At 40.4% G+C, this 26,682-nt stretch overlaps 1 protein-coding gene across 5 annotated transcripts in view; it reads right to left on the bottom strand.

The window, feature by feature from the left end:
• syt1a (synaptotagmin Ia) overlaps positions 1-26,682 on the bottom strand; it is a 220,601-nt gene that overhangs the window by 64,444 nt on the left and 129,475 nt on the right. The window contains exon 1 of one of the 5 annotated variants that reach the window (XM_080886391.1): positions 2,107-2,175. The exons of the other annotated variants lie outside the window; for them this stretch is intronic. The gene's annotated coding sequence lies outside the window, so the exon portion shown is untranslated. Of the gene's footprint in view, positions 1-2,106; positions 2,176-26,682 lie in introns of those variants that run through there. 5 annotated transcript variants of the gene reach the window in all.

Raw genomic sequence — 26,682 nt, 5'->3', positions numbered from 1 at the left:
AAGAAAGGAACCTGTTTCATCACTTTGGGATTATTTAAGCAGTTGATCTGCTTCGCTATCACATCCTGATAAGAGAAACCTATTATCTACTGATTCTCTTCTTTTTCTTAACTCTGAGTGTAGTTGGAAGGGCAGGATTGATTATTTCCAACTCTGTGTTTTTGGAGTTTTCACAAGTCTGGCTTCACTGTTTTAAAATCTACTTTCCTACTGCTACTATTGAGACTGACAGTAGTGACAACCACCTTTTTTTTTGGTAATAAAGTACAGTCATCTAAACAAAATCATCCAGCCATCAAATACACCAAGTATCATTCTTGTGGAATAAATAACTTGCAGTTAAGATGCAATCTGTTGCCTGACAACTGGAACCAAGAGGCAATGAGGCTTTAAATGTGGGTGAATATTTTATCTCAGTTTGCAAACAGTGGAGCTCTCATTTCTGTCCAAAAGCTATCAAATGTACTTTTCTTTTCTTTTCTTTTAATAAAATTCTCAGTGCCGTTAGACAAGTTTTTTAACTGAAGCTGAGTCTTCATTTTGAGTGTCTCACTCTGTTAAACTGCAAGTTGAATCAAATATCTTATCGGTCAATTGTGTGGGAGAAACCCAAAGCATTTAACTTTGGGGTCCTGCAGACATCCAAACCAAGCAAGACAGGCTTTTCACACACACAATCATCCCAGGGGGTTGCAGAGAATGGCCCTAAAGAAAAAAGGGAAAAAAGAAAACATCTAGTGGGTGGCAGAAACACCATGTTCGTGGCAGAGGTCAGTAAAGAACGACCAGGCTAGTTTGAGCTGATTGAAAGGAAACGGTAGCTCACATAACCACTTGCTACAAGCATGGACCACAGGAAAAGCAACTCTGAACACACAACACAGATGAAACAGATGGCCTACCGCAGTAAGACGACACTGGGTGTCTGTCCAGTCACCTAAAAATAGGAAACTGGGGCTACAGTATGCACAGGCTCACCAAAATTAGATGTCAGGAGACGTGAAATATCCAAGCTGTTGTCTTAAATCTTGCTTTCTGCCAGAACAGGGTAAAAGGAAAGCGCAGGTTCTGATTAACATCAAAAAATTCACAAATTGATCGAGCCAGCAATCAAAGCTGCTTTAAATCCATTTGTACCAGCTGCCACAGCCCAACACTATGTCTTTCTCCTTTTGATCGTTGTGCACCATTGTCTAGCAATGACAACTCATGTCAGAAAGCTCAGATTAGTTTCTTAAACATAACATAGTTATTAGTTCATAATGCTCAAGTTGCCTCCGCAGTCACTAGATCACAATCCTTTGGGATGTTGTAGAAAAGGTTTGCAACAGGAAGACGTTTCCCACAAATCCACAGCAACCGTCAAATGCTATCATCAAATACAGAAGCAAAAGCTTGCTGAACCTAAGCCGCAAAGAAGCAAGGCAGTTCGGTGTGAGGTGTAACTAATAAAGTGAGTGTTGACTCTAAATACATTTAACCTGTCTGATGTTTCAAGAGGATAAAGACTATGTTTAAGCACTTCTATGATACATTCACATTAAACCGAATACGAAATGGCACAGACTGCGTGAAGGAGTGAACTGGAAACTGCTATTTACAGGCAGAGACAGAAGTGGTATATATATGCATATATATATATATATATATATATATATATATATATATATATATATATATATATATATATATATATATATATATATATATATATGGCCGGTATAAAGTAAACAAAGATTATCCTGAACTGAGATGCAAAGTGATGTTAGTCCAAGAATAAAACCGTAGAACTGGAAATGAGCACAAAAAGTCGCTCTGGATTTTATGAGAGTGGAATGCAATTTGTTTTTCTTTATTAGAAGATGTATATATCTAATACAAACCAGTCAGTTGGCAGAAATCTGACTGAAAGCAGCCAACAAGTCAACAATGACCCGAACAATGACCTCTCATTAAACCAGCATACTGCTTTCAAACGGGGTTACACAGTAGGTGTGAGAGAATAAAAAATCAGAAGGCTACGCTCCTATTTCTGACAAGAACAAAAACACATCATCAAAAATAAGAAACTGTATAAGGAATTAGTCAGAGTAAATGACTACTCACTAGCAGCTAACACACACTGCCAGACGGTCCAAATAGCACTGTTCCCCAGCTTCTGAACTCCAGTGCTGATGAGTGATTGGAGTTGGCTCCTAAGGAGAAAAGGAGGGTAGCACCTGAGTCAGGGAGAGAGAGCAGTAAGGCAGAGCCTTACACAGTATGCCTGCAAGGGCCCTAAGACTAAAATCTACTTTTATTTTAAAACCACTAAATCTGCCACTAAGGAAATGAAGCAGAGAACAATGAAAGCTCAGGCAGCGGCAAGCCCCATGGTGGCCAGCTAGTTTGGCCAGTAGCTCCGCAACCAGCTGGGACAATTAACATCAGAGCAACCGTCACTCAGCAGGCTGAGCTGATTGGTAGTAAGAACCCAATACGCCGCTGGTTCGGCACAGAGGTAGAGTCTGTGAGTGAGACGACGGGGTGTTTTAAACATTCTTGGAAAAATAAACTAGGGGAAAAAATACCTGCTGACTACTACAGTGCTTTGGGCTCACCCAGGATTACAGCTGGTGGTGTTCACCAAAAGTAGCCAATGAGGGATCTTATTATGGGGCTAGCTTGCCAGAAGCATTGGGATGGGTTGCTGTTCAAAGTAAGGAGAGATATGAGGGAAAAGCAAAGAAGGTCTGCCTTTTGGGGGATAAAACAGGGCAAGTGTCACTGATTACAGGGCTCTGTCCTGAAATACAACTGTTATATAGTGAAATAACAGGGCATCTGATTGCATAAAGTATCTCTGACCAATTATATAATAGATTTTTTTTGTTTTGTTTATAATGGGGTGAGTGCTGCTGATAACAGTGGTTAGGTAGATACGCTAACAGGAGTGAGTGGCTGATAACAGAAAGTTTTTTGGCTGCTAACTGAACATCGATAATAAATGTTCTGTTGTTTATTTTAAAAAATAAACTTATATTGAGCTTGTAAGCTAACAGCCACTGTTTGTCACATCCCATCTGCAGTGATTGTTTGTCAGGGGTTTTAAATTGATAGCCTGCATGTTTGTATTGGATTTTTATACTTTAAAGTCTTCAAAATAGCTGTGGCTAGAAGTCCTGCGTACATTGCATGGGTTATTTGAAGGTTTAAACATGTAGATGTGCTTGTAAAGGAATTAACACCAAGTTAATTCCTTTACAATTCCTTCACTGAACTGTTCTTTTCATCAGTCCCTGAAGTTTGAATTGTGTGGCCTTTTCCACCAGCAGGGTCCACATCCTCAATTAAATTAAACAACCTTTATTGAAGGATAAGGGTGGATGGAGTAAGTAAAGAGGAAAGTGGGGATCAACAAGCAGCGTCCAGGCTAGAAAGAACCCCAAAGAAGGCATCGGCAAGAAGCCGTGATTAGTAAGTGTTACCTTTACTTTGTTTGAGAGAGAGCGGGGCAATCTTAGGAACTGAAGTGAAGGTCACCGACGCACTGGAGGAGATCTGGGTTGGTGAGATTGTTAAAGTACTCTGAATAGTGTAAGAATCTGAAGAAGGCCAATGGGAACATGGATTTTAGTGTGTGTGTAACGATATTTGAAACGGAGAGTGAGGTAAAAAATCTCAGGCTGATCATCTTTTGTTTTCTGAGTAGATGGTTCATTAAAAAGGAAGAAATTCAGATCAAATTATTCATATTCTCGTCTGGCCCACTTGAGATCAAATTAGGTATGTGCCCATGAAGTAAAATGAGTTCAACACCTCTGCTCTACATTTAAGTAATAGCTAGAGATGGTTGCTATTTATCTTCACCTCGTCTTCTTTGATAAAACAGCAGGTACTTGAATTTGCTTCAGTTGTATTTCAGAGTCATCAAGTGGATCTTTTAGGGTTTAATCTTCAAACGCGATGCTGACAACTCTGTCAACAGGTGGCATAAGAGCAATGGCTGCAAGGCTAACACACCTTTAATGGGGTCTGGTTGGTTTAATTAAGCTCAAACCCCCTTTGTTCTCAATAAATATGAATAAAAAGCACCTGTACTTTGTTAGCGCGGTGTTGCGTTCACAATCACTACATGTTTGCCAGCTGCTGGTTCCCAACATACTGCAAAAAGCATGATATCGCTGCACTCTCCAGCTCTGTTTTTAACACTTGACTAACACGTCTTTAACAGCATCTTTCTCTATCATCAGATATTTTTGAGAGGTGTCATGAGGCCAGCTGCTGCAGAAAAAAACAAAAAATAGAGTGACTAGTAAAAGATAATCTGCAATCAAAGCAAGAACAAGATTCATATCAGATCTTTTAATTTCAGTAAAATGCGACAATGAGCCTTAAAAAGACCCTCAAAACAAAACAAAAAAACAGCCATTGGTTACGTCCGCCCTCTCAACGTCCTCCTTGGTTACACGGCCGCCTACACATGTCCATGTTCGCTCAGCCTCCCTTTGGTCTCTCTTTGAAATGTTGCAAGGTGAATGTGGGGGCTGATCCGCTGAGATGCCTGCTTGGCAATGACACAGATACTTCAACGCAGGCGAGGACTTTTAGGGAGAACAATGACGAGTGCGTGTGGGAGGCATCTATCGAAAAAGACCTGACCATGGCCTGAGAAGAACATAGGCTTCCACTCAGTGTTTCTAAGTGAGCTCTATGGCTCATGTGTGAGACAGCAAAACATGCATGATGTATCACCATGATTGCACAGGGATGTGTAATTCAGGGAGATTTACTTTAGTCCTTGTCAGCGGTGGAATATATAATAACCATAAAAAGCTGTAAAAGTGCCACGTAGATCACTTTTACCGTAACCTTCAGAGATCCCCGCTACAGTGTCAGAGAGAGCCATTTCAGGCATCAGCCTTTGACATAACTCAAAATATATTTGTTGCACTGCAGCCAACAGGAATCGTTAGCACTGATTCTGGTAAAGAGTAACTACGCTACTGAAGTTTTAGTTTAGTTAGCCTCCGTCTACTGCAACTTCCAATGAAATCTCTGGATTTGAAAAAGTGAAAAGGCAACACAGTTTTGAAAAGAAAGATAATTAGGAAAAGGGGGATTCTAAACAATCCTGTTTCTCTGTGAACTACATGAGACATTCGTAATTTTGTTATCTGTAGATCGAATAAGCAGACGTCTTTCTGAGGGGTGTTTTTGACTTTTTATTTTGACAAATTTTATGGTGTTGCTAATTTATTGCAACAACAGGAGGAAATTAAGGGGAAGGCTTGGGTAGAGTGGAGGGAGTACCCTCCTCAGTGCATCATTGTCAATATAGATGAGTTAAATAATATAATATTCTTGATTTCTTTTACTTTGCAAAGGTGAACTTCAGTAAATCAATGGGTGAAATACTGTTGGCATGCAAAGTTGGCAGATCCTGAGTTAAATTTTTTCAACTCAAAGAAGATTGATTTAGACGACTACCAGTGATAAGTTTGGGGTATTGTTGATTGACATATGACTGGGTATTAAAGACATTAGCGGGATACCTAGCGACCAACTGTCAGCGACAAATCAATGCAAGATGAGCAAATCTCTTCTTGTGTGGACGAGGCTTTAAGCTTCTGAGTATAAAGGCAGGAGGTCTGCCATAATTAAAACCCTTTGAACTTGCCGAGTTTCCAAACTTTTTGGTCAAAGACAGTTTTGTTTGGTATTGATTTCTGATTTTTCACGTACCGCCCTCTGGGTCCCCCTTTTCCCCACTCCATTTTAAAAATTCTAGCCTAAGTAAGTATTCAACTCAATAAATAAATGACTTGTAAAACATAATTGCCCAGTAGCTCCACAAAGTGGTGTTTTCCCCCCTTTTTGTTGTGTTGAGCTAGATTTAAGAGCTGCACACAGAAACCCAAGAGACCCATTGCTTGTGAGTGGCAGTTCCTCAGAGACCTGACATTGTATCTCAGCGCTGAGTACACCGGAGGAAATCTCCATTTCGGTGTCAAATCTCTTGCTAGCTCTTCTTCAACACCACCACAGTCCTACATCATTTATTTTGAAATATTATTCCCACCTGAGGATTAAAAAAAACCCCTTCATAATCTGATCTTTTTGTCTAGATTCTTCAGCATTTATAACAAAAATCATTCTAAATAGATGATATTTGGCACATCTAGTAAGTAATTCCTGTGAAGTCCAACCTAGCAGGAGCACTGCTGCAAATTTTAGGGAGAAGTAGCAAGAGTGCTCATTCAGACATGAAGCTGAACGTTCAAATGTCATCAGATTAATGAAAAGAGGTGCACGCCTGACAGGGTCTTTTTCTTAGGTAATAATAATTACCCTGAGGTATTTGGCAGACAGTAGGTGCAGATTTTTATGTAAATGATGCCATTATAATTAATTAGAAACCTTTCAAATATCCAGAAAGAGACACGCATCCGAATGAAATAACGCTCCGAGCTTTGATTTTACACAATTTTCTGTCGGCTCTTGTGAGAGCGATGCTTCTCAGTCCAAAATGTCACATGAAAAGTTGACCAAATACGAGCAGTGCGTGTGGAGGACCACCCATGGCGTCTGTTATGCCTCTCACATCAGCCATCACATCGCGAGCAAAAGTGAAACATTAATTCAGCTCATATTAGTGTCTTAATGACTTCCTGCCCATTCAAGCATAAGATGACAACTTCCGTACTATCTTCACAGCAGGAGGTCCCAGCGAAACCCAGTCTCATTTAGAGTGGAAACGAGCTTATTTATCTTTACAGAGAACCAGAGAGTGTTGACCTTTTTCCTTCTCAGAGGGCTGTCATCGCGATGTAATCAAACTGTAGCTCCATTTCAACGCAAAGTTGATGTCCGTCCCGTCGCTATTACATCTCGCTCGGTAAACAGCATTAAATAATGTTCTTGTTTTTGAACAAAATAGCTGTACTTTCCTTTTACAGTCACACTGCAGCTTGTCCTTTCCAACCCAGTGATGACGTGTAAATCTTTCCATCTTGTAAGCTGTGGTGAAAGCAAGCCGAAAGAGCTAATTCAAATTCAAGGAGAGAAAAAAGAAACACTTAGAAGATACTACTGTAGCAATTGCTCTAACCTTTTCTCAACTTTATCTGTCACTCCCACCAGGACACAATATGCTGCTTGTTTTTTTTTTTCTTCTTCTTTTTTGACTCAGCCATCTCTTTAGAGGTGTACCGCTCAGGTGTAAAACCCCAACCCAATTACAGGGCCGCCAGATGGCCCAGCAGGTCCCCAACCACAGTTGTGATGCTGGCACACTGCTCCCTCCTATCACCTCTCTCTCTCTCTCCTTTGCTAACTGGGTCAGCTCCCTTGCTCCCCAACTCCCTCTATCAGCCCTGCGAGCTTCTTCATCATGCTTTCATGTTCTCCTTCCTCTCTTAAAGCCTGCGCTAATGGATTCCTGCCTCCTTAAGATGGATTATAATAAGCATTTAACATAACATAACATAAAAAAAAGATCAAAGGCAAAATGAAGATGATGGAACGGATTACTACTAAACACAGTGACTACAGAGATGTTTGCGAGCCCTTCTTCAGAAGATTTGGACAGCATGTTGGTGTCATGTGGAATGGTCTGCTCCCCACTGGGTCTAGCTTTGGCAGGTTTCCTCACTGTGCTGGGTGTTACAGCTCATGCTGTTTAAGGGAAGTGAAAAACCAGCCAAACTCAGGTCTAATGGTGCCATCAGATTCGATATTATTCACAGTTCACACAGGAAAGTACAGAACAGTACGGAGAGCACGGCGCACAGTCTTTTTGTCGATATTATGATTCAGTCCTCAAAGTAAATTGTCTGAGAATTGGCAGATATTGATGTGCCTGTTGCTCTATGACAGCATAATTTATATAAATTTAATACATGAGTGCAGAAATGATCGCTGTTGTCTTGATAAATACAATATGTGCATTATGTACCTTATAATACAGAATTAACAAGCCTCACATCTCAATCTGAATGTTTTGTAAACTAAAGAATGGGTCACACAGGCCTTGAGGTTTGTGATCAACCCCCGCAAGCCAGGGAAAAATGTGTATTGTTGGTCGGCAAATGTTCTTTGTCGCTAGGTAATATCAGTTGCAAAGAGGCATGTGAGTGTCCTCCTTGCGATTGCTTTGATCAGTTAGTTAGAAGTGCTATGTTCTTTGTAAGCACTTGCTGAATCCTCACCAAGCAGAAAATGTGTAACCCAAACTGGAAATGGAGATCATTCGCCTTCAAAGTAAAAGCCCCACCTTTTGTCGTGTGTTGGTTGTAGCAATAAGACAGCCTTTACTTTGACTGCAGACACTTTCTCAAGTTTCACTTGTGTTGGTAAGTATTTGCACACAAGTTGGCATCTTCAGGCAAACTACAGGCGACCACAGCAATCTGCTAGCTACCAAAGGGTTCACAACACTACAGCAAGGCATTAACATTTTCTATTAGGAGAACATTTTTGTAGTTTGTAGCCAAAAATTTGCTCTTATTTAACATAAATTTTCCACCAGCTAAATACGTACTCGAAGCCTTTATGATGAAGATTTGAAAAGCTTTTTGAAAAATACCTTCCTTTTCATAATCATATATTATATTTCTTTAGTTTCTTGGTACAAATGGAGGTATAAATATAATAACAGAAAAACAACATAAACAAACTGTTTGCATAATCATTATTTTAAACACTGTAATCGGCTCTGAATCAAAGAAGACTGCACAACTTTTAATTTGGATTTATTTTATAACAATGTTAATGAAATCATATTATATGTCTTCACTAAGCGTGGCAGACTTAGTCATTTACCAGTGAACGGTTGCTTGGAGGTTTCAAACCAGTCACAGATTTGATTAAAGCATGGGAATTCCTGCTGTTCAAAGCAATCCTCAGGACGACACTCAGTGACTGCTTTACAGATCTGAATAAACTAATAATCATAGCAAGGACACTTGTTTTGATCCAAAGGGAGTGCTAACTGTGCAATTACAATAAATGACACAGGAAAAAAAAATCTAATTAAAGCTTGTGTTTGCATGCATAATAAATTGCTGCATCAACCAATTAAGACCATTATTTTGAGCTGGGGAGATATTTAGCAAATTAAGTTTTTAAGCAATTCAAAGCTTTAAAGTAGGGATGCATGATTGTGAAATTGTAAGGTTGATAACAATGGTTAAATGAATTTTGCCAGTGGCGATACTGATGGTTGTTTCACTTAGTTTTGTGGTTCATTTAGGCCTTCAGCACATTTCAAATGGACATGGATTTAGTCATACAAGTTTGAATTGCAGATAGAAGGATGTAAAACTGATGGGAAAGGAAAGCCATTAGTGCCACTAGTGAAGGTCTTCTTGTGTCAATAGGACTGTAGCAACAAGAAGAACATGGAGAATGTCGGCAAACGGATCCGTACAGCCTTGCTTTAAAGATGAAATTTTATGATCCTGCTGTTATGACTCATTATTGAATGAATTAATTTTTTTCTCTTGACATCAGTATTATATAGCATTTAGCAATGCAAGGTCTCGAATTAGTCATCAATGCCATGTTGGTAAATGGCAGTAAGGCTTGAAAGTATTTTTAAAGAATAGCTAAAACTTTACCTTGGTTACTTAAGTAACCTTGCTCAGGGCGAAGACAAACTACTTTTCATAAAAATATATCAATAATTTCTTAAAAGCAAAAAGAAAGTGCTACACTTTACTTTTAAAGTTTCTTCAGTCATATAAGAGATATTTTGTTTATTAAAGTCTGAAACTTTGTTTCTAAAATCGATATATCGATGATGTCCAACACGTGGCAAAATGAAATCTTGATTTTTATTTGTTTTTATTTAACAGGCATAATGACTAAAATGAGACTCGGTGCAATTCAGAAATGCGTCACTACATTTTCTTCAGTTCAGCACAATTAACAAGTTGTTTATCATCAAATTGGTCAAAATTATAAATAAGTTGCTGTACACGCAGATTCACATTAAACAGAAATTTGGATAAACAACTTACATCAGAGAATATCCAGAACCTTGTAACTTTTGAAACAGAAATTAATCCAGGAAAGTGGTTTACTGCAAAATCACATAGGTGTTCGGCAACCTTGCTTTGATGCAGAATATAACCAGGATATAACCAGGTGGCTCAGATATTTTGCAAAGTGTCAGCAATCTGTTTGTGTTTATAAATTCATCAGCAATTATTTGTGCAAACCTTCTCCAATCTGTCTGAGAGTTACTGCAGTTAGTCCAAGTCATAACACAGCAGACTGAAAGCTAGAAATAAATTAACAATAATCCCGTCTTTTCCTGTGACAGCCTTCATACCACTTCTTCTCAGTTCTCTTATTACATTAGCTTGCTAGAGACTTGTGTAGTTACTATTGGCCACTGTAGAAATACTGGAATTGTAACTCTTTTTACTTAAAATAGGGATCAGCTCTTCTGCTTATATCTGCTGCTGCCTGGTCAGTATATTTGGTCGGTATTTCTTAAGCGGTTCCTTATTGACAACCAGCCAGTTCAATTCACAGTTAAGGAAGAAAGACCTTCGGGACATTATAACCAGGAGCTGGCTTGCTTTGTGCATATAAATGTTTCTACTCAGTCTATTCATTCCAGTAGAAAATGAACATTTCATGCATACAATTTCAAAGTCAGCAGAACTCAAACTCCCACTGTGCTGTCTATTTCTCTCAGTCTATATTCACTCTCCATCAAAGAAAATCACAAAGAAAAATCAAGGGCTGTAAAAGAAAAAGTGTCATTACTGTTTCACAAGAACAAAAAAAATCCCTCAGTTTTATGGAGTGGCAATAACACGTCAAATATCAAAGTACTTCAGCCAATAAACAACCAAGAACTTAAAAATTAAAACTTAAGAAGCAGCACCACACTGATATTTGCATGTACAAAAACCTAGCAGCCCACCTCAACATTGGTAAAGTGGATAAGTTAGTGAACTGGCACGTTAATTACTGGCTGTCAGTCAAGTATCCACTACCATCTGCTAGGTGCTCATTTATTATAGGATAGTATTTCCAGACAGTCACACATATACACACTGGGTGGGAGGGGTCTTTTCTGTATATAATCGGTCATGTAAATGATTGTCGGGTGAGCTGCCTGCAGTGAGCAGAGATAAGATGAGGTTGAGAAGGCCCGGTGGCCACATCCCCTTGTCCAGAGCACCCTCTTTACTCACCTGAAGCCAATCTCAGGGGGTAATGGAACTGGAAAAAGTTATTAACCCTGCTTTGCAGCCAGGGTTGGACAGCTCTATTAAGCCAGTGCACAAAGATTCCCCCATTTTCAATTACTGCCTCCAAAGCGCTAAGGAAAGTTAGAAAAAGCAGCCTTGTTGTCTGCAAAAGAGAAGGACTCCAGGGTCCCAGATCTGAGCAGCTCTTATCATTTGCTCTTGTTCTTTATGCTGTGTATGTACGGCACACTCCCTGAGTTGTTGGACGATATGTTCGGTCTACTTATATGACAAACATTGCAACGAGGTACACTCCTGGTAAATGGGTCTGCCAGCCAGGGGGTAAATGAGAGGCCTGGGACTTAAGAGCAGAGTAACGGGTTGTAAAACTCAGAGGGATGTTGGATTTAGGTCCTGATACCAGACTAGAATTATGGTCCATTGATTTAAATCAAGGCTCAGCCAATTAAAAATGCAAACAGCCATTTTACAAAAGCCTTCAAACTAATCAAAGAGATTATGGTGCCCATTAATAGTGGATAGTTCTTTTCAGATTTAAAAAAAATGTCTGTTGTGGTTAAATGTCCTTCACCTGCAAAGATCTGCTGCTTTTACCTGCAACACGTTGGAATTATAGGCGAATGCTATGGAGACACAATGTGATTACATGAACTTTTTAATTTGCTTTAACTTTCAGTTACAAGACAGTACTTGATTAACTCCAATCTGCTGGGCTGCTAAAAGGTTTGATAAACTCGAACAACCACGTCCACTGAGTAACTGACTGGAAGAGCTTGTATACACTCTTGTATACGTGTTGAAGTTTTATTTCAACACCTAGCCTCCGTTTGTGGAGCACATGGTCATTGCTCAAAAGTTACTCTTGTACTGTTGGGGATTTTTGCTGGTCCACTCTGTCACTGCCCCCGCATTTACTAAACAAACTAGAGGGATCACATGTGGGGGTTTAAATCACAATGACAGACACGGTTTGAAGGAGCTTGAAAACCCCCTTCCTACATTTAGCAACCCTTAGCCCCGGTTGCGTGCTTCGTTGGCTCCAAGTCTGGAGGAGGGAGCACGGAGGTGGTTGAGGACCGGGGCTAATACAGAGGTGCCTGGGGAGTTATGTCTGTTGGAATCAGTTTGATGTAGGAAGCTAGGCCAGGGGCCACGGTGCGACTACTGGTAGGTGAGTCATACGGATAAAGGGAAGGCCATTTGCTCAGCTGCTGCCTACCTCCAGGGTTACACTACAGGGAAATCTGCCCGGCAACCACTAGCTGTGTGACAGGCTGGGAGAGGCAGGAATTCAGAGTTTTAAGAAGCCAGACTGGACTTCGAAGAACAGCAAAGATTTGCTCCAAAGGGTTAGAGAGAGAGTATTGGGTATTCTATGTTATACTGCTGTCTAATGAAACTACAATATATGTCCTTATAATAGCCACTCTTCACATTATTAAAAGGATACAGATGGATCTCTCTGGATTACCGGTAAAAAGAAAAATGTGTCTGTGTGGCTTGGCTTATTGTGTGTAAGGTGGGGTTGTACACCTAATCTCCTAATGGTTAAGTGTTTTTTAAATATGTTTATTTATGTAGATTGGTGTTAAGATGTGCATAGACTATGACCACACATGAAAACTGGTTAATATAAGAAACATAAGACTCAGGAGTCAGTGAGTCTTTGGCCTTCCACTAGAAGAAGAAATGCTTTATTAACTATGCAGTGAAATTCATTCTCACAGTTTAACCCATCTTTAATATTTGCAGCAGTGGGTATTTACTAAGGAAAAAAAAAATCTTGCCCTTGACCAAAATCAGTGCTTTGGTCAAGGGCAATATGGAGAATTATTGGTAGGAAAACAGCTCCCAGTGGAACAGGGCAACCTTGACAAGCCTTGAACCCTCCTGCCGTGAGGCAAATATGCTAACAACCAAATGATGTGGTGTCACTGAGTAACTGGTTGCTTAACCAGTTGTAATGGGGAATGGACATGAGCTTTTGACATGTATGTTTAAGACATTTCCTCATTCAACTCTCAGTAAACACACCATTTTAAATGCAGAATGCTCAAAGGAGATCTGTGCTAGTGGCATTATGATCCTGGAGATTTTTAAATGCTATCCATGCTATTCAAAATCAGTAAACTATAACATATAAATCATGAACCTTCATTTCAAACCATTTTCCTATCTAAACAGGTTTTTAAAAAACAAATACAGAGAATTTAAAGTTGTTTACTGGAACAAAGGTTGGTGGATTGATTGCTGGCTCCCCGAGTCTGCAAGCTGAAGTATCTTTGGACAAGATCCTGAACCCTAAGTTTGAGTGTGTTTGTGTGTGCGAATCTTAGACGAGGTTCTACGCATGTATATGAATTCATGTGATCGGGTGAAGGAAGGCTGTAGTTAAACATGCTATGAAGAACCTAGAGTAACAATATAATCATTAAACCACAAGAAGATCACATCACAATACAAGAAAATGGGAAAAAGCAGGAGGTTTGTCATTAAGGAGCAATTAATTTAATAGAGTTAATTAACTTCTGTTTATTCTTCCCTCACTCATTTGAGATGTCATCAAGTGACACTGTTAAGAGTCACTACCAGATACACTGGAAAACTGCATGCTTCAGTGTATCAATTACACCTCACACGAGGGAACGACTATTTTTTATCCCCCACCGATCTTTTGTGCTAGTTCTCGTTTTATTTTGATCCCAAATTTCCCCGTTTTTGACATCTTCATTTTTGTTATTAGACAGATTAGACTGCTCAGCTCTTAGCTCAGAGTAGGAACGACTCACAACAAATGCTCCCTAGCCTTGACTTTACTTAGCTTCCACCCTCCAGCTTCATTTTTTTCTTCTTCCTTTTGCTCTCTTTCATGCCTTTAACACCTTGCCTATCCTCAGGGCTCAGTCACACATACAACAAATGACAGGAAAATAATCAGGGGGCTATGACATGAAGTCACCCAAAAAATCATGTCAGTGCTGAGAGTTATCACTTTAAGTCCCCACATTTTAAATAATGTTCATCGCAGCAGTCTTGATTTCCATACATCATGGCTTCTTAGTAGTTTCTGTGGTTACAGATAGCCAATAGAGCTGCTGCGCTTCCTTATTTGTCACTGCTGCCTTTTTCCATGTCATAAAAGGCACCTTTCCAAAGGTGTTACTGTTGTTCTCAAACAGACATCCCTTGAAGGGTTCTTTCCAAACTGACCTTTTAAATTCTGTTTGGAGTGCGGCTTACTGATGACAGAGCTGTGGATTAGCTGAAACAAGAAATGGTGAAGCAGCCGGTGAGTAAGAGGTGAACAGGAGCTGTCTCATCTGATTTGTCACTTGGGGGGAAAAAAAAGATCAAATTCAAATGAGAATGAGGAGGTATTTCAGCTAAATTGTGTGTTAAAGGGAAGCTGGTAGACTCAAAGTTTTCCCTCAGCGCCAGGATTTTTCTTTTTTAATTTGCTCTGACATCTTCAGGGAAAATAAAAATCTGAACTGCCTTATCTTATCTGGTGCTTTGATGAAAACGGATCTCATGTGCCACTTTCAACTTTGACATTTTGAGCCAACAGGCTAAATTACACACTATCTAAGTCCAGTGCGTGCTCCGTGAAGCGGGTGAATTCCGGGTCGCCAAATATCAGAATTCTGTTGATTGATGGAATAAATCAGGCCGTCTTCTTCACATGCACCCACGTCTTGAATCTAGTTGACACTTTCGACAGATTGGTGGTCTGATTCCACGTTTGAGTCACAGGATGTCTAAACCCCCCCTGCTTGTAAATACACACACAATCACGCGCGCACTTACAAAAAGTGACAGGTTCCTAATCTGATAAAGGTGTCACAGAGTGATGTGAGAGTGTGATTAGAAGGTGACAAATACTTCAACTTCAGAAATAACAGCCCAAGTGTCACCGATCTACCAACTCAAACAGATGTGAGCCGATCACAGCAGCACACTGGAGGAGAATAAAAAGTGATTCGGATGATTACGATACCGTGCTTCATTTCCTAGCATTCACAGGAGCGTTTTTACTCTTCCCTTAATTTATGTATCTCCTCATGGTGTCGTTTTCCATGCATTCTTATCTTTTCTCTCCCTTTCTGCCCATTAGAAAGCCTTTTCCCCCCACTGGGCATCCTTTCATACGCCTACAGCCTCTCACAACATTTCCACCCACACACTTTGTTTGAAAAACAGCACACTTTCCAATGTCTAACTAGCTCAATAATTGTCAGAAAATTATAATTAAGCTCTGTCACCCAATGAACACCGAGCAAACCCTCTTTAAGGGTTAGCTAGAAGGCCTCAAAAATAAAAGATGCTATAGTTTTCCGTGATTTCTTCCATTGTACTGGAGTGAGCTGTCAGATCTCACTGATGTTATCATTTAACACAACAGCCCCGTTAAATCATACTCCACAGTGCCAGGTTGGATTGAAAAGTGAGACTGAACTCACTGACAGTGGTGGCACCTTGACAGATTACACTGTGAGGGTGACACTGAAATAAACAGGACTTGTGACCAACACTCTTTCAGCTTATCGTTCGTGCCGTCAGCTGTCTCTGACAAGCACAGGTTTTGATTTCCTCATATGGGAGAAGCTCTCTCATTTGCAAATATGCAGTTATCACCGTGCCACTCAATTGGGACAGAGTAAGAGGCCAGGAGGAAGGAAGCGAGGAGAGACAGATGTATTTCTGTCTGCTGCTTTATATCTAATCATAGCTCAATTGTGGTAAAGCACAGCTTCTATTGGGTTTAACCAGCAGAAACCTACACATGTCACAGACTTGGCAAATAAGCCGGTTACTTTTGTTAAGATTGCTACACCTGTGAGCATCACACCTGTAGATTGGGATCAGATGCAGTCATGTCAAGGAACCGGGTTGAAATCGCTCCTGAATAATAAAGACTACAGCCATGATAGTGCAATGCAGAGATAGAAAGATGGTATATGATGGGTAAAGTTAGGATATCATGTTCGTTGCTTCCAAGCTTACACACGTGTGTGTTGCAAACGACTTTTGCAGCATGCACGCACAATGTGTTTAAAAAAAAAAACACGTCTGATCCACTGAGCAGAGGTTTTAAATAATTTGTAAATGTAAAATAAATTCTCTGAAAGCTTCTTCTCATCTCTAGGTAGCATAACTGGCAGCACTTCAAACTCTCAGCTCAGCAACAACCATCTTACCGTTCTTGACACTTGGAGACAGATTCATGACCACGATGAGCCCAGCGTTGGCAGGCAGGGCTCCGAACCAAAACAGCTGTTGCAATGGTACCTCCAGGCAACAACAGAAAACCCCTCCACCTCCCACAGCCCACAAGATAATTATCACTGCTGGCTCTGGCCAAGCCAGTGCACCCCATCTCCCCACCATTCATACTGCCACGTCCAAGTAACGCTTCAGTAGATTTTGGGAACACCGTGGTCCTGTGATTAAAATAAATGAGGTCTATGGGGATTGTGTGTTATTTGAAAACAAGCATGTCTATTATAAATTTGGTTATAATTTGCGCTGATCCGTGTAAACTCTTGTTCTTGCCGTCCTGGGAGCTCTCCCTGGTGCTGAAGAGGCACGCAGTACTTCACCCAAATAATGGTTTTGGTTACACGAGCAGAAAAGTCGCTCAGGAGACACAATCTCTATGGCTCGGTTTAACCAAACACAGAACACAAGTTGGAATTATTATTTGATTTTATTCCTTTTTTTTATGCACAAGGTTAGGGTTATAACTCACTGAAGTTCTGTTAAAGGCTCTAATATACATTTTCTGATTAAATGATTCAAGTACTGAGCAATCAGATGTTACGTCATTTGCTCAAAAAATTATTCTGCAATGTCTAAATCAAGACGACAATGGTAGAGTTTTCCAACACCTACAGGGTCCTTTATGAGTTAGCTAGTTTCTCATTAGTAAACTCTTAATAAAATATCCATTCAATACTTATTCAATATTTAATAAAACAACTTAAAGTTAAAATAAACTTTCTAAGAAGTACCAACACAAAAAATAACATCATAAAAGCAGCAGTCTTAGATGCAGAAGAGGAATGGTCTGATATATGTAAAAGACTACATTTTTGCTCATATGACTCAACTTCTTTTACCTTTTTCCCATTTTATAAGATGATTCATCTACCATACATACTGCCAAGGGTCCCTGAGAAGCTTTGAAAGTCCATCTCTCTTTACATTGCTTGTTTCCATTATCAGTATCAGGGCTAGTTTGGGGGTCGAGTGGTCGCCTGCTTGATCGACACGCTTGAATCCGGCCACATTCTCAGAGCAAGGTTGCCGTTGCTGTCATAAGGAGAAAAACTCCACTTCGAAGGCCTTCAAGGAATTTTTCTTTTTTGTATGTGAGCGGGGGTGATTACCTATGAAAAACGCCTCCATGTTTTCATAACATTGGACAGATCCACTTTATTTAAAGTTTCCATTTATCTGACTGATTTACATCAGGCGTAGGGGTTTATTAAATCGGCTTCCCAAAATTTCCAGTGCAAACCTATGCAAGAATTTCAAGGCAAACAACAGGACACCATCCACAGACAGCAAGCTACGGTGTCTATTTCTGCATATTCTCCCAGTGTTAATGCTTATAGCTTTTAAGCGTTAAGAAAGCTAACATATCTGAACCGACATATTTCAATATGTTTGGTCTGAGATTGGTTTTAGGATGGCAGGTACATCCGGCAGAAGCTTCAACAGTGAGACAGAGGTGAAAATGAACCTGCCGCTCGAATCAAAACAGAAAAATGGGATTAAGGGATGGGAATTGTAAGATTTCATCAACAGTTGTTGGCCTGGATTTAACAGGTAATAATAACTGTATTATTCTGTTATTGACCCCCAGACTGCTTTCTTTGTGAAGCAACTATTTGGTTCTAACTATTCAAGACCATTTTCGATGGCTGACTGCAATGCTTTTGAGTACTTAACCAAATCATCTACAGCACTCAGTATATGTAGCTCAGGTCTCCTTATACAGCACATTCAAATTAGCCAGTGTAAACCCCCTGAGGTGTATTTTGTTTTGAAGAAAGTTCTTCAAAACAAAGCATTAAAATGAACTAACAATGAACGCAAATAAGAAATGATGAAAGAAAAACAATTAAAAATAAATGCACAATTAAATTAATTGGATTGTGATTGTGATTATATAGACTTGATTTGACTTTAATTAAAACATGGTATCTTCTCTGCTAAAACACAGCCAGTACTTGTTACTTTCACTTGAATTCTGAGCTTCATTTTTATCATTCACATTTCATGCAGCTGTCTTTCACTTCTTGGCTCCCACCAGCTCCGTTACGTGACACTTGAGATAATTTCGGCCTCAGAGGAAGTAATCTCCAATCTGTGTACTTTTCAGAGAACTGCATCTGACACACCACTCTGTCAGAGCGGATCAAGCACAGACCCGACACCCCATACACATCCAGTTTCACTCCAAGTCTTAATTCCAAGTGGGTCGCTGAAATCTCCCCCTATATAAACCTCTCTGTCATGGCTTCTTATGAGTCACTGAGTCTTCTGGCTTCAACGATCCCCGCCCCAATTATAGCCACTCCGTCAACACTTTTTTCTTTTTTTTTTTACAACAACAAAAAAAAGAAAAACAAAAAAACAAGCGAAAAGACACCACATGGATTCAAATGTGATGTTTGCTCATTCAGATGCAGAGCAAAAGCTTTCACGGATGACTAAAGCCGTGAGATGACTAACAGATGCTGCGAACACTTGAGCCTTTTGTCTACCTTTTCATATTCACAGCAGAACTAGCAGCCACACTGCAAAAGTCAACATGTTTTGATTAAAACGGGGAAATAAGAATAAAATTTTTAGCACACGATTATTAGTGTGTGCAGAATTTAACAGGAACGATGGTGACAAAATGCTTTTCCCATGTGCTTTAGCTCTCGGAACAAAACTGTGCCTACATCGGAGCTTCCTACACACGGACCAGTTGCTGTTCCCCTTCTCTAGAAATCCACTGCAAGCTGGTGACCACTTTAAGCAGAGCATGCACACACAGCTGAGCTGGTCATAAAGCCTGCAGTTCTATATAGCAGAGCTGGAGACTGTATAAGTATGTACTATCAAGTAATTTATGTTAAATAAAAGCAAAACCCGGGAATGTGCACAGGCATGCTGCCCTCCCCCTTACTCAGTAAACTGAATGCATACCACTCAAGTGACTTTCATTGACTAGAATCCAGTAAATATAACATTTTACATTGTACTCGTGTAATATAATTAGATAGAAATGTGGTGTAATCAAGTTACTTTTGGTCAGCTGCAGCTACAAATACAACCTAATTCACCAGGAAACCAAAATTACAACAGCAGTCACTTTGAGTTGCTTCATATTGTAAAGCAAAGACGCTACAACAGAAAACTCCAGCAATGAGGTGATCTCACATGAGTAGGTATTTAGCAACAGCGTGAAGGAAAAACTCCCTTTTAACAGGTAGAAACAGAAGCAGGGAGGGGCAGCCATCTGCTGTGACCATTCAGGAGGGGTGAGGGGAAAGAAAAAACAACAGAGAACTGGGAGGGACTCGAGGAACCACAGTAGACCTGCAATATGTTTAGATGTTTAACTTACTGGTGTATATAATAACCAATTTTCCCAGAAATACCACAATGGCACAATTGGTTACTATACAGCTTGTTTATGTGTTTATACTGCATGTTCTTAAACAATGACTGTGATGCAACTGGAGTCATGATATCAGCTGGTTAGACCAAAAGTCCTAAAATATCATCACTTATGGATTCCTGAAATCAGATGTTCTGTAAACATGAAATGTATTTCATATATGCTCATTCTGAAAGTGCGTTTCCTTTTCTCTCTCAACCTTTTACCCACAAATCACAAGAGATTTAAGCCAGAAACATCTTTCGCAAGGTTGTAGGAATAATATAACAATTACTCTGCTCTGCATTTTGGAAAGAGTAAGCAGTATTACGTTTTCTTTTCTTCTTTCTCTTGGATTTCACCTTTGGCAGGCAGGAGGGGAAAAAAAGTTCTGTCAATATTACTTCATTTAGTTGTAAACTTAAAGAGGAAAAAATGGATGAAAAGCAAGATAAAACAAGATCATGAAGGTGTGTCTCCCGTGACGGCTGTAAGACTCTAGAAATGTAATTCCTATTGATCCGAGGGCGATTTAACAGTTCAGTGATGAGGATGTTGGGCTGGAGCAGAGAGTGCCCCCTGAGGGATAAAAACAGAGCTGCAGACAGAGAATGGCACGACTGAGGGAGGGTAATGAAAACCTAAGGAAGGAGGAAGCCAGCACCGCTTTTTCTCTCCTGTGTTCAGGTCAGATCACACAAGGCTGACACTGGACTTGTTCTGAGGCAGAGGGCAGTACCGGGAAGTGGCTCGGTCAGTGAAACATGCCTCTGAGAGCAATTAGGAGGCCAATTACTTTCTTCTTATGGAGGATGGAATGTCAATGCTTGCCAGCACTAGCGTGGAATCTTTTCTGACATCCCTCCCCAGCAGTAACCCGTTGTGATGCCTTTCACTTGCCCTATTCTGGCTAGAAAGCAGAGCGCCTCAGCGAGCCAATTGGATGAACTCAACAACTTCATGATGAAGGGGTTTAGAGGGATGCTAATCTAAAATGTAAGGAACAAAAAAACTTTAAAGGGGCTAATATTATAATCCTTATACCAGAGGTGTGGACTCGAGTCACATGACTTGGACTCGAGTCAGACTCGAGTCATTAATTTTATGACTTTAGACTTGACTTGAAAAAATGTTGTAAGACTTGTGACTTGACTTGGACTTTTACACCAATGACTTGGGACTTGAATTGGACTTGAACCGGTTTACTTGAAAAGACTTGATATTTTACCCCAAATATAAAATTTAACATACATATTATATAGAGATTGAAAATGTGACGTCATTCACGGGTAGAACCGCAAAGGATTCTGGGAACTCGTGGCAAGCGGTAGTAGCGCACGCAGGCTTTCAATTAAAATCAGACACAGCGATAAAAAGAAACACAAAAATGTCAAGAAGCTGTTGTATTATTAACTGCAATAGCCGGTCGCATGACAGCCACGGGAAGCCGACGGGTAAAGAGATCGGTTGTTATTGGATTACGACGTTGAAGAGAAATTGTTCGAGCCATGTTTCCGAAGTAACAAAGACGCGACGGATGGCCTGGATCGCAGCCATTCAAAGGTCAAATATAACGTCCCAGAACACTCCAGCTCACAGGTTAGTCTGCTCCAAGCATTTCCACAAAGGTCAGTCTTCTGTTGTAGTTAATGCGTCATTTTCATAACATAATTGATGATATAGGTTACAAGCAAGTCTGGCACTGAACAGAAATTGTCGCGCTATGCTCCTTTGTTTATTGTGCATAAATAGTGAATTGTCCTGACACAATATTGCGTTTCGCTTCTGTTATTATGGTACATTGACAAAAACATACTTTTATTCACAGGATAAAACAGGTTTTTTGTATCACTAATTGCCCAGTACGATTACAGCATACAGTATTATTGTCACTGCTACATTTCTGTAACGCGTACCAGAAATTATTTCCACTACTGATTAATTACCGTTGAGCTCAAAGGTTATATTAATAAACGGTTAACGAATGTGTATTTATGACGACGATTTGTGAGACTGGTAAACTTATGATACGTACGATGGTCTTTCGTTCTACACGGTGCGTTTCAAGGTCCTGCACCCATCCGTCGGTAAACTGTACCTGGGCTTGTTGCAGTGACCTGAAGTTACTAAACTTCATGAGTGTATGCACTCACTCCAAGAACCGTATGATTATAAATATGCATATAAATATGCTACGATGAGATAGCTGACTTCATCTAACTAGCAAATGTTGTCCAGGCTACGTTGGTGATGCAGTTTTTTTTAATGTGTATGATATTTTTGTCATGCGATTTTAAAGCTGGTCCTACAACCGCATCCAAGAATAACATGCAGCTTATCTCAGAACTGTCGGTGAAAATTATTCTTGGAGCTAGGTTTAATTGAGCTGCATTTTAAAGAGGTGCAATTTCACAATTTGTGTATATTTTCTAAGTTCACTATTTTGTCATGTGTTGAGAAAAACACAGATTTTAAAATTACATGGTCTAATATTTACATTTAGCATATAACTGCAACATTATTTTTTCGTTTTTTTTTTTTTTTTTTTAAAGACTCGAAAGGACTTGAAATTCAAAGTTTCAGACTTGTGACTTGACTCGGACTTTTACACCAGTGACTTGAGACTCGACTCTGACTTGCCTGACATTACTTGAGACTTGACTTGAGACTTGAGGATAAAGACTTGAGACTTACTTGAGACTTGCAAAACAATGACTTGGTCCCACCTCTGCCTTATACACTGAGTTTCAAAAAGTTCTTTTTACTCTTGGCTCTGTATTATGTTATTTGGAGTAGATGTGTTTCATGTAGTCATTTTCAGGTGCAAAGCTTGGCCTGTAAGAGCTCGACCACCACTCACCTGCTGTTTGAGTTTTTTGTTTGTGAAGGGCTGCCAATTAGAGGAGAGTAAGCCTAAAGGAAGGGGGACTGGAGCTTATCTATTTAAATTGAGAACCAAGATAATACATATATAACTAAGTAAGGATTATTTTGCAGTGTGTGTGTATGTATCTTGCAAAGTTACTCCGGCACACTCCAAGAATAAAAATACAGAGCCAGAAATCAGCATCACAGGCCCTCTTTAGCTGTGTACCACCCTCTCTGTTATGCCCTGTCTTATTAAAAAATCTAGATTTTTTTTTGGATACTTAAATTAGCTATGCATGAGTGCCATTTGGTAATTTAAGTAAAGAGAAGTGACAACCTGTGCCCAGACAGAGCTGCTGTGATAATTCTTATTTTTGGTAAACAGCAGGAGATTTGAGAGGTGGAGCTGGATTGGAGGGACACGTTCCCAGCGAGACGTCTCAGGAGAGAGCCAGTTTGGCACGAACAGAATGCCAGTCGGCCTCCACCCGGCGCCGGCAAACAGTTGTGTCATTCAATTGCGGCCCAATCCGATCAGGCAGAGAAGAGGCCGACCGACTGCCGCCACACAGAGCCAAACTCTCTAGTCCAGTTGAGGTCAAAGCACACAAAAGCAGGCTGTCCAAATCCTCACTGCTGTTCCCCATCTGACAGCACTAATGCTGCTACACAAGGGGCTGAGAAGAGCCGGCGTTTTAAAAAGATCTTATAAACACAGACCACTATGAATAAATCATAAGAATACTCACATAGAAATGTGACATTTGGGGAGCTACTCTCTTTTTTCTTTTTGTCTTGTTCAGAATCCACTGGCATATATATGAATTATGAAGTAACACCAGCTGCCAGTTTGCACAGCTGAGAATAGAGAGGTTCTTTTCCAAAGGTAACACGATCCAATTTTCTAGGTCTGGTAATTATTAAAGTTATACCAGACCTGGACATTTGCAGGGACTCTGAATCCAATCAAGTCATTAAATGAATACAGTGAGAACTTCTTCATAATAACACACATATGAAAGTCCCCAGAGTTTATTTAAATATCCCCAGAGTCTATTCTTCATGTTAAACACTTGGAAGAAAGCACTACTACAGGACTAGACTTTTGAAAACTGCAGTCAAGTCAGGCGATCATCAGGTTTGATGAAGAAAATCTATCTCAAGAGACCTTCATGTGCCATGTAGGTGTTCTAAGTGTACAATCCTGCTGCTTATAGACTATTTTATATACAACACTACTGCAGTGTGTGCTTTAAAAATGTCCATCTCACCTTGCCTTAGTTTCTTTGTTACACAAGCGATGGCATCACTTTCCTTGTGCATTATCTCTTATCTCATACAGCAGATATGCTTCTACTGGCTTGTGTTATCTAAAACCCTTTGAGGTTTACTGTGCTCTAAATCTACCACGCTTGTTTGGATTCACTCAGGAGCAACATCAGAGGAAGAAAATAACTGATCCAAATTTTCTGTGCCAAAACTAATGAATATGTATTATGTTTACGGATGGTTACTGAGAATCAGTATTAAACAGTTTCAGGTTCCAGATTACACAAATTCAAACAAGCAACTAGTGCTGTCAACGGTATTTGTGCATTAATTCTCTCGAACCTACTCAACAAACTCCTAACCACTCTCTATTAGCGATGAAGATGCTGCTGCTTATTCATCATTAGATAAGTCAGAACATTCAAAAGTGTGGCCTTGCTTTAAAAAAATGAACTATATTAAATGCAATATACTTAATGTAAAAATGTACTTCAGCAATCTATAAACCCCAGCAGCGTGGTGTGTTTGATGTCTTGAGTGCAGCGTACCGGCTCTAACGCTGCTGGGGTTTGTTTTGAAAATAAGGCCACAGTTCAATTTTCTTAAAGATCAGTTTTGAGAAAATTATATAAAATGTTCCTAATTGGTGCTGATACTGCCTCAGTAGTGGAGAGCAGTCAGACAATAGCGTTTAATAGTGTTTTGGTGCAGGGATAGCTCAGTAGGTAGAGTGGTTGCCCCATGATTGGAAGGTCAAGGGTTCAAATCCACTGAACGGCTCCCCTGAGGTACCCTGAGCAAGGTACTGTCCCTACACACTGCTCCCCAGACGCCTGCTTAGTGGCTGCCCACTGCTTCACTGAGTGAATGGGTCAAATGCAGATAAAGTAAATTCCCCACGGCGATCAATAAAGTATACATTATTATTATTAACATGGCAGATGGTTTTGCCCAGCAAACATGCCTGTGCAGGCCCATAGTGGGTAGCTGTGGGTGAAACCCCACACTTAATCCACACTCACAGCAGTTTTGCCCTTTGGGGCCCTATATGGGTTTTTAAAAACCGGTGTGTGACCCATATACACTAGCTCATTGCAATTTTCCTCTTTTGGGCCTTAAAGAGGGAATTCTGTGGGCACCCCACAGTGTGGTACCCAGATGAGCCCTATATTTCTCATCAGTACTGAGGCTCACAGTAGGCTGCCAACTGTTTGCCTCTCCTAGCAACAAGAGTTCAGTTTTCCATTGTGTATATTTTCATGTGGCATTAGTCTAAGAAGGGGAAATGCATTCATGGCCTGATAAATGTTTATGATGCCAAAAGCTGGCAGGGAGATATTATTGCATTGGGTCTGCTCCACTTGACAGCTCCCAAGGAGTACCCGATGTTGTCGATTTCAGGAGCTTTACTGCATAACCTAAGAGACTGTTGCATCTATGTGTTTACTGAGACATGGCTCTGTTTTGAATAACACGATCCAGCCTGAGGGACTATCACTGTAAAGCCAACAATCAAGCCAACACTAAACAAATCATGGTGCTAAGGCACTCTGGGTCTTCCCAGCTCCACTGACCAAATCAAATGGTTGTGAAGATGAGTTTCCTGGAAGTGAATATTTGCACCCATAACTGCATCCTAGACTTCCTGATGCCAGTCGGTGCAGGCAGCCACAATTCCTGCCCAATCCCACTGAGCAAAGATTTACTTTGCTTTCTGAGTCTCTTGCTCTCCATCCTGCAGACTGTTGTGGGTCTCATCAGCCAAAGCGAATCATAAGAGGGAGGTAAAGCAGCTAGCAGCATGGTGCAAAAAGCAAACTCTTCCTGAATGTGGTCAAAGGAGCACCACCATCTGCTGAACATGGGGGCAGGAGTCCAACAGCAGCTCCACCCCCTCCAGAGGCTGAAGGAGTTCTCACTTACTGTACACGATGCCACACGGTCATTGCAAGATCATTGCTGACCTACTTCCATCAGTGCTGGAGATTTTCAACCAGCACTGAATCCACAGAGGATCCAGCATCATAGGGCCACTGCCACACTCTTCCCATGGACTGCTTAATTACTCCAATCTCTTTCTTTCCAACCCCGACAACTAGAAATAACTTGTATATTATCATTCATAGTTGTTTCATTTACACCATGATTAACACCCTCATACATGCTTAGTATAAATATGAGGTTACTAATTTGTTGGTAACCGATGGTGCTTAAACCCCCCGCCTCCAAAAAAAGGTCCACTCTAACCATTAAAAACTCTATAAGTACACTGAAACTACCTTTAACTGCACCAAAACCATGCTGGAGGTTCATGAAATCAGTGAATCGTAACAATAAGAATAAAGAGCACTATTATGCTCCCGAGAAGCACACTTGTTATTAGAGCCTGGGTGAACATCTATTTTACACTATTTGTAGTATTTCTCAAAAATGAGGAAAAGAAAATCAAGGAAACAGCCCCCCTGCCATGGTCTGAATCCCAATCCTCTTCTGTCCTTCTCCTCCTCTCTGTGTGCAGCCGGATGAAGCAGAGCTTATTACCTCAGCTGTCTCTGTGATTAGACCTACCCTACTCCACCAGAGGGACCCAGATACTGTAAGCGTGGGCCCCAGCTAAGCCAGTGTGACCTTGGAGTGAGGTGCAGCTCCCAGGGAGCCCGCAGAATGAACAATATGAGG

This window comes from Rhamphochromis sp. 'chilingali', assembly GCF_963969265.1.
Source record: "Rhamphochromis sp. 'chilingali' genome assembly, chromosome: 7".
In the NCBI taxonomy this organism is placed as follows: domain Eukaryota; kingdom Metazoa; phylum Chordata; class Actinopteri; order Cichliformes; family Cichlidae; genus Rhamphochromis; species Rhamphochromis sp. 'chilingali'.
The sequence above is the reverse complement of the archived record's forward strand: the minus strand, read 5'-3'. Positions and strand labels throughout refer to the sequence as shown.